The sequence below is a fragment of the Limulus polyphemus genome, unplaced genomic scaffold, assembly GCF_000517525.1.
Source record: "Limulus polyphemus unplaced genomic scaffold, Limulus_polyphemus-2.1.2 Scaffold937, whole genome shotgun sequence".
In the NCBI taxonomy this organism is placed as follows: domain Eukaryota; kingdom Metazoa; phylum Arthropoda; class Merostomata; order Xiphosura; family Limulidae; genus Limulus; species Limulus polyphemus.
This window is the reverse complement of record NW_013666547.1, coordinates 265717-275058: the sequence shown is the minus strand read 5'-3', so window position 1 is coordinate 275058 and position 9342 is coordinate 265717. Positions and strand designations below refer to the sequence as shown.

The following is a 9342-nucleotide window of genomic DNA, read 5'->3' as shown; positions in this document are numbered from 1 at the left end:
AAGTAGTCTCTCCCCACCCCAACCACCACCAATGTGATTTTCTTCTGGAATCTCATCAAAATCTATTTGAATATCTAAGTACACCAAATTCACACTTTTTTTCATCATGTAACTAACCATTAATTAATTATTCAAAAACACACCTCTCTCCCTACATACAATCTCAATCAATATGTTTAACATTAAAGTATTTCATAATTGTTACATCAGTATCTTTATAAGTAGCAACACTGATCATATTATACAAGTTCTTACTGACAATATCTATTATATCTGTCATCATGTGGTCAGTAAGTTACATTTACCAATTAAACATTTTGTATCCATGTGTAACCTGAGTAAGGAAGCACATTATGCTAATATAATAATAGGTAGGAAAACAACGTTTCATAAGCATAAGGAAGTTTTATTGATGGTGAAACATACTAAATGTTCTTTCGAAACATGTGATATGTTCTACCATCAATAAAACTTTTCCTTATGCTTATATATCATTGCTTTCCTACCTATTATTACTTTGTATCCTTAAAACTCCTGATTGTAAATCACATTAATTCAACTTCCTGACTTTCATTTATCATGTCTTCAGTCCTAACTGGTTTCAACTCATCCCTCACATTCAGAGTTACTCCAGCACCTCTTTTAAAAACTATCATTACTCAAATAATTTATGACCAGAAATCTCAAAATATTTCTTATTATCAATATCTTCCAAGATTAATCATGTTTCAGTAAGTCCCACGTATACATCTGACTAAAATCAGTAACATCAGAACAAGATTAATCATGTTTCAGTAAGTCCTATGTATACATCTGACTAAAATCAGTAACATCAGAAAATAAATTTTAAAAGATGAAAATGGGAAAGTATTTTAAACTTGATATTAAAAACAAAATTGCTTCTACACCACTTTAAAGGGACAAGTATACATAAAGCTCTCTGAGTGTGTGTGTATACATGTTCACACACTAAATTTCAAAATAATATTTACTTACCTCAATTAAAATTATTTCTACCTCTCACCTATTAAGGATGCTATTAAAACAACCATCTACGACAATCAAACACTGTTATACATTTAGTAGTCTACACCAGTTAATAAACATCACTAGCTTCACCTTTTCCTCTTTCTTATGTTTATGTGCAGGCTTTGTACAACAGGCCTGTTTCACATTTCAACGTTTTTTATGTCAAGTCCAGTGGTATTATACTCTTCAATAAACTATTTAAAATAAAAATCTCTATCCTATGGTTTAGTTTTCATTAAAAAAAATAAAGCAAACATGAAGATACTCAAAGTTTTCCATTTAATAAAAAATCTTAACTCTCAGAATTTAACTGATTGTATCTAAAACACTTAAAATATAAATTCTATGGATTAGAATCACATTAGGTTACTATAACTTAGGTTCTTTTTTTTTCAAGTAAAATATTATACTTCCAGCTATGATACTGAATGATTTGGGTCATACATATAGTTGTCAAAATTAAGGAACAAACACAAATTATATCAAATTATATCTAGCTATACAGATCATACACCAACTTGATATAAATATTTTTTATGTATATCATTTGTCACTCCACTGTGTTGGTTAGGTTGATATATTCTACCAATTCTTTAATCATGTATCTCGGTGTTTAAATTTACACTCTATAAAATAAGTTATGGCTGCTTACCAGAAACAATTCTTCTCATGATGGACAAACTACAGATGTTACAAAATGCTTAATGCAACATTATGCAGCAAAACAATAATTCAAAAACTATAGAAGAGACACAAAATTACAACAGTGTCACTAGTTCATATTAATATAAATTATAATAACACAGATAAACTGTCAAATAATACAGGAAATATTTTTAACATATCTGTGCCATGTTACAAAGTTTCACAACGGATTAAAACTCTATACACTTGAAGTTGAACTTACTGCTAAGTGATGTTTTCCTTGCTTCATTTTTCAAAATACTGACTTCCAACAAAGCAGTCTCCTCATCAGAAATGGGTTCCATTTTCACATTCAGGGTTTTCAAAACTTCCATGTTGTCGTCAACGTATCACCCTTTATTTTTTACCCGAGGCTGAAGTTCGCAATTACTCCTATCATCAAGAAACAAGAGTAAGAGCTTTTAAGGATTTTTTCAAGGATTCCTGCACCAAGCTTTTCAAACAATATCTCAAAATTTCCTATTTTATTTGGCATTAGTTACGAAAATCAGTTTCAATCAGGCTTCAGTGTTCATTAGGATATGCAGGAAATTTATATATTATTATTATAAATTAAAACTTTAAAATTTAGGAAATTCAACAAAATATATTTTAACACTGTTTTCAGTTTTTGAAACAAATCACAAATAGAAATACTAGTAGGCGAAAAAAAGAAACAATTATTCTGTTATATTTTTGATACAACTAAGGTGGAAAATTAACATAAATCTAAAATATGTGAATATTAAATCTGAAGAAGTAATCGCAATAAAATTACGTTACCTGTCATCTTTCACGTAGCATGTTACTCTCGTTAACAGCTATGACAATCCATCAATAGTATCAATTTAACTTTAAGAGTTTGTAACAAAGTTAGTTTTAGTTAGTTGTACTTTGCAAAACTATATAAATAAACATAAAAAGTGTAAGCTCTTCAAACTATACACAAATTCTGCTATTTCATATGACATTTTTTGTAAAAGCATTGTGGTTAATTTCTGCTGGAAACAATAAAAAAAAGAAAGTTGAGCATAATTTTCTATAAGAAGCATAAGCCAAACACACCGATAAAAAAAGACACTTTGTACCTTTACACAAACTTGGTAGAAAGAAAAGGTGGTACATAAGAAGTGTACGAGAAACGGATTTTTTTCCACCCGTACGTAGTCTCTATCGTAAAGTGTGATTTGATAAAACTAACTAACCGTTGCACCACCCATCATTATGTGGTTTTGTTTGAAATTAAGCGCAAAGCTACACAAAGGACTACCTGTGCTTTGCCCCACAACGGGTATCGAAATCTGGTTGCTAGCGTTGTGAGTCCGCAGACATGCCTCTGTGCCACTGTACCTCTAGAAATCAGAAGGAAATGAACTGTTGATCTTATTTTAAGTTACCTAGCTCTGTTTCTTTGTGAAATGGATAATATCTGTTTCACCCAAGAGGAATATTACTCAATACTGTACTTTGTTGTAAGGATGAGGACAGCAGTGTCCTTCAACAATTATTTAGGTGACGTATAGAGATGACAACCTCCCTTATCTTGTAATAAAAATGAACAGCCACGTGGTATTGCTGTCACTGGGTAAATGCGAGGTTCCTCACATGCTAGTAACATCACATTTAGTCAGTCTAGTCTGAAACAGGATCCTGAATGGTTAATCATTGAAGGTATTCAATCAGAGTAAAAGTATATCATGTTTATTCAACAAGTACATACACCATGTTTATGTTTAGTGTCTTGATAAATATTGTCCATTTTGTGTTCAGTCTCTTTGCTTCATTTTACATCGACCTAGTTAGTGAAAGATTCGGTATTACTTTATAATCAATATCTTGAGCAAATATTCTGTTATTTAATAAACCTATCCTCCATAGCTTTAAGTTAATTCAGTTACAACCTGGAGATACAACAACAGTTTAATTAAGTAAGGAATAGATAAACATTAGAAAAAAAAGGTTTGAAACCTCTAATGATAATTAAACGAGAACCTCAAATATGACTTATATTAATCCAATAAGAAGAGAAAAAATATAACATAAGTGATGTGATGAGAGTTTTCAGGTAAAAGCTGTACAAAACTGAACCAGCTTAGAGGAGGCCTTTCATCATTGAAGCTGTTGCGTCAGCGAGTCACATGACCACTGTGACGCCACGTTTCTAGAACTATCTTGTTTCTTCATGAATGCTCTAGTGTTTGCTAGGTGGGGTAGGCGGGTATATATATAAGAGGGGACAACGTGACGCGGTAATGTAATGTGTGCGTAGATAGTGAGTAATTGATCTGCAGTCAGAAGTATTATTGACGTTCGTTGTTATAGCGTTTGTTTAGCGCGATTGTTGAAGTTGAGTGTATCTGTAAAGTTATATTCGGAAAGAATAAATCAGTTTTATTAAGTAAATACTTGTGTCGCTAAAGTTTCGTCGGAACGAAGTTACGGGAAGTTGAGTGGTGAGCAGAGCACAGATAGCCCATTGTGTAGCTTTGTGCTTAACTTCAAACAAATTTGACGCAGGTTACCAAGCCCTTAAAAATTTTACACATGGAGGATATGAAACAAAATATTTTTTTAGGTTTTATATATACTTTTGAATGACTAAAAAATCATAAATTACTAAATCAATACCATAGAATTCTACTATATTTTATCAAGCTTAGTAACTAAGCTGTATTTGGGTCTAGAAAAATATGAAATTTCGAGCAGACTAAAGACACAACCTACTTCATTGAAATCTTGATTGACAAGAAAAAAAATAGCAGAAGGAACGTTAGAAATGCTAATAAAACCACTCTAAGCTTCCAATTGATTATTCTTGTCATATATAGAAGTAAGTATATATAAGGAAGCGTTTCCAAAAATGGAAAGAGATGAGCGGAGTACCACTGTGTTTGATTTATTACGTGAGCAATATCTTAGCAAACAGAAAATATAAGACCTTCTTATTTTATATTCTAGCTTGTCAATATCTGTAATTTGAGTTTCTAATTCGTATGAAATTATAGACTTAGTATTTTAACTTCACAAACATCTAATTTGAACCAGTTCTGCATTAAACATACCACGTGACACACAAAAATCAATGTATGTCTGTGTTTTATTAATATTTGCTTTTAAATTAACAAATTGAGTAATGTATAGTTCTAAGATTTGAATAAATTGACATAAATTCATGAAATAGTAGTTCATAGAAATGCCAGAAATTTGTTCCAACAATGGCTTTTATATTATGTTGCTTAGCAATAAAAGTATAACCTAATATTCTTGTTAAGAGGCTATATGCTGTAAGTATAAAATTAAATGTATAAACTACAAAATTGAAAATAATATATTTGTTGTTTTATAATTTAGAGTCTCCATTAACTAAAAGGTTTGTATTTATGATTTAGATTTAAAATCGGAGGACAAGTCAGAGAGAAGTTTATCTTTATAAACAGGTCACATCCCATGAAGGAGTAACAAAAGTTATAGGTTATACTTTTATGCTAAAATGGGTTCAGAATACACGCACTGACATAGTCATCTAGAATAAGTCAACATAATAACCCGAGCGAAGCCGGATACTTTCGTTAGTAAATGAATAAAAAAAGACACCTAAGTTGTTTTGAACCCGCTCGAAAGAATAATGTTGCTTCTTCGTTTTCTTTTTCGCTGCTGTGCAGATCTTCAAATCTCAATTTCTGCGGCTGCCCAATGACAGGTTAGGCTAAGGAAACAGAGATTGTGTTTGTCAGGTGATTCTCCAAGTAAAATTTAAAAAAGCTTTTTAGAATGACAAACCGTACATATCAAACACACAAGAGAAACTGGAAAATATTTAAACCTTTTACTATTTCTGATCGGGACAAAAAAGTAGCGTTAGAAACTAAGAGGATCTAAGTTTTTACTGGGACGTCTGATAACCCTGAAGTTGCTCGATAATCACAGTAGCTGTCTGTATCTTCATGTCAGTATTTAATATTTCTTAATCTACGCATTTCATTTCAAAATGCAATATGTTCTAGAAACTTGTTATGGCATTTATTGGCTTTCTGAATGGAGTAGGCTCTAAACACAGGCCCGTACGAAGAATGTTTGAAATGGTGATTCTAAACTGCGAGATCAAAACCAACATGTACTTCGCACAATCGGCATGCAAAGTATGCTAATACTACAGAGGTCTGGTGGCATGCCCCCACCCTCCCAGAAAATTGTTAATAAAAAAAAAGTGCTATGAGATTAAATCTGGAAGCAATTTTGCATGTAATATAGCTTAACCCATAGCATGGCTGTTCACATAATATCCACATACATCCAGAACGTTAAATACCATAAGCAGCTGCACTATAACCATATTAGCATAGTTGTTTTTTGTTTTTTTACATTTCAAACATAGGGGGTTCAGCCGAACCCCTCCTACGTAAATGCGTGAAATGTTGTAAATAATAATGAAAATGGAGAGAGTTTCATCCACCATTTCGGTTACGTTTCTTTAGTAATATTCTTCGTAATATCATTACACTATTTATGCATTAATATATAACTATATATTATTAATTAATTATGCTAATTACAAAACTACATATGTCATCTGGGTTTCGAGTTCAAACAATTTTTCGACAGCCTCCACGCCTTTAACTCAGTTGCTTTTGGTTAAATTGTAATCCTTTTATTTTTACACTTTTATTTATTTATAGTGGTTATCACGTTATTATTACTGTATTATTATTTCTCGTTGCAAGTATAAGTTGAAAATTTATTACAAGTTATAAATATTAACAAACTCTTAAATGATGATAATGTACTGTTGTAATGTGTTCTATCGTTGAGTGTATTCTTTTGGATTGTCTGGTAAAAATGATGCCAAGTCCAGTCCACGTAATAATAGTAAATTAATTTATTTCTTCAATAACGTTTACTAGAGACTTCGTTAATCTCAGTTCCTGCACTATCATTTTGTACAGATTTCACCGTCAGTTTTTATCGGGCTTAAAAGCCCTCCATAATACCGATGTGTGCTATGAAACGTCCCTTCGTATTGTGTACAAATCTGAACTCCTACAAACAACCTGTATTACAAATAATGACTAACTCTGTGGGATTAAAATTGTACAATGCACTGTAGCACTGTAATTTCCATCGAAAGACAGTCTAGCATATCACAAAACTAATTTAAAGCCAGGCGAATTTTATGTCAAACTGCTAGAAACGCTTTGTGAATTCATTATACTGTAGTCCAATTTCCGGAGGCTTTTCTGCAAAATTACTAGAAATATTTATTAGTTCTATCGACAGACTGTTCTAAGTGCAAATTAAGTACAATATTGTTTCGAAGAAATTATGATAAAATTGCAATTGTACAATTGCACATACTTTTCGTTTGTTGTTAAACGAGAAGCTACAGATAAGCTACCGGTGCTATGTCCACTGTAGGTATTGAAACACGAGTTTCAGCATCATAAGTCCTCAGACTTAGCCCTGAGTCATTGAGACACTTCACACATACTAAACATTGAGTAGTGATGCAGATACTGTGACCTAAACAGATCAATTAACAACTAAGTAAACAATCTCAACGCACAATTATACTTAGTATATTAGAATGATTAAAAAATAGATAAAAGAAATCAGTAAAAATTTATCATCCTAAAGACATTGTTCGCCAACCTCTTATTCACGTGAGAAGCTACCTTTGCCAAAAGTGCATAATATATATAACAAAGTATTTAGCCAAGACCAAATACATAACGGTTTCTTGTTTCTTTCATAATGACTAGAGTATTTGTAATAACTATAATTATTTTTATTTGATAGTAATGTTCAGTCAATTAACAGACAATTTAATTTAAAAAATTGAATTTATGCTTACGAAAACGCAACTGTGTTCTTTACACTTAGATAAATGAGACTGACACTTTAAGACGTTCTATTTACATACATTAAGGTACATTTGGTGTAAAGCAAATATATATATATATATATATTAAGGTTCATCTCTGAGAGTACAATATTCATAAAACATCAAAACATTTAAACAAATGTTCAGTAGTCTTTAAGTAAATTATAAGTTTAGGTTCTCAGTTGAATTCGAAAACACAAAGACATATTAATTTTCATATTATTTGTATTGGGGAAATTGTACTATAACAGTCACGTAGACAAAATATTCCTTGATATAGAATCATAAGATCTCACCGATTAGATGAAAACACCCCTACTATAGGTATTGCATTACTACATAGAAATTCATTATGTGTATGAAACGTATCGCCATCTGATGGCATTAGTAAGTATCAGGTTTCGATACCCATTGTAGAGAAAGCACAAATAACTTATTGTGTAGCTTTGCGCTAAACAGCAACAAAAGAAGAAAAAAGAAAGAAAGAAACGTATAAATTAATCATACAAACGAAAATATTATTATTAATGTTTCCCTAAATAACTCTTCTACTGTTACGATTGCAAATTTTCATTGTTCTTCCAATTGTCACATAAACATAGACTTTCGTTAAAATCTATTAACACACTAAACAATACATCATTATTAGGTAGTTTAAACAATAAAAAAATCAGCTTTTGAATGCATTACAACTAATACCAATGGAAATTAATTACTAGATATTCTTGAAACGAACAATGCAATACATCTAAACGATAACTTTCCTACTCATACATACTTTGTGAATGATACAAGTGACATTTTAAACTTTTATACGTGCTCACCAGCTATCTCATCTTATGTTACTTCTTTCATTGTTGATTATGATGTAGAATCATGGTTTTCCAACCCATGCACCGCGGAGCAGTAGTGCTCCGCAAAGCAAATTTTAATGCTCCGCGACGCATATTGAAACTTTCTTAATTGTTATGAGAAATGAAATGTACTGCAAAAAGAACATCATAGAAATGGCTCAAATGCTTGTAACTAATCAGTAAATAATCAGTGAGAAAGTTTTTTGTACTAATCATCCTCTAATTGTAGCTGTATTTGAAATTCTCATTTATTTTTACTTATTTATACCCTCAATTGTAACTTTTTTCTCGTTTTTTTTTCTGCATATGCGCATGAAAGCCTGTATGTCAGTGTTGCCAACTTTTATTTGGACCTTGGAGCTAAAGTTAAAAAAAATTAAGTTAATTCCTATATTTACATGTTAATTTAAAAATTTTTATTCGCTAAAATGAAAATATGTATAGGCTAAATCCCTATAAAGTGTTAATTATGAAATAAATTACCGCTAGATGTAAATAAACTAAATTGGCAACCCTGCTGTTCATACTGTTACGTCTCCGTTTGTTAAGGGCATCGAAACCCGGTTTCTAGCATTGTAAGTCCGCTGTGCCACTGGGGGGCTTTGCGTCAAGCAGCAACTGAGTACAAAGGTCGTAATTAGAAGAGAATTGTTTACTTTACTTCTTTAGTTACTGTTTATGTTTTAAGAAAAATAACTTTAAGAACTTATTTCAAAAGAGCAATAATCTATATACATATATAATAATTGAAATGTGACCGTATTTTACAAAATACTAGTCGACTAAAACACAGCCAAGACAAGTTACTTTGTACAGACCAAAGGTCACCTTCAATGCTTTATGTTATTTGATTCTGTAACATGAATGCACGTGAGCCGCATCGTTGTAACTTCTGTA

The 9342-nt window shown here is 31.4% G+C and overlaps 1 long non-coding RNA gene across 1 annotated transcript in view; it reads right to left on the bottom strand.

Annotated features, from left to right (window-relative positions):
- The window catches only part of LOC111086228, an 18001-nt gene that overhangs the window by 1478 nt on the left and 7181 nt on the right, over positions 1-9342 (bottom strand). The window contains exon 2 of the long non-coding RNA XR_002610964.1: positions 8727-8732. This is a non-coding gene — a long non-coding RNA (uncharacterized LOC111086228). The remainder of the gene's footprint in view (positions 1-8726; positions 8733-9342) is intronic.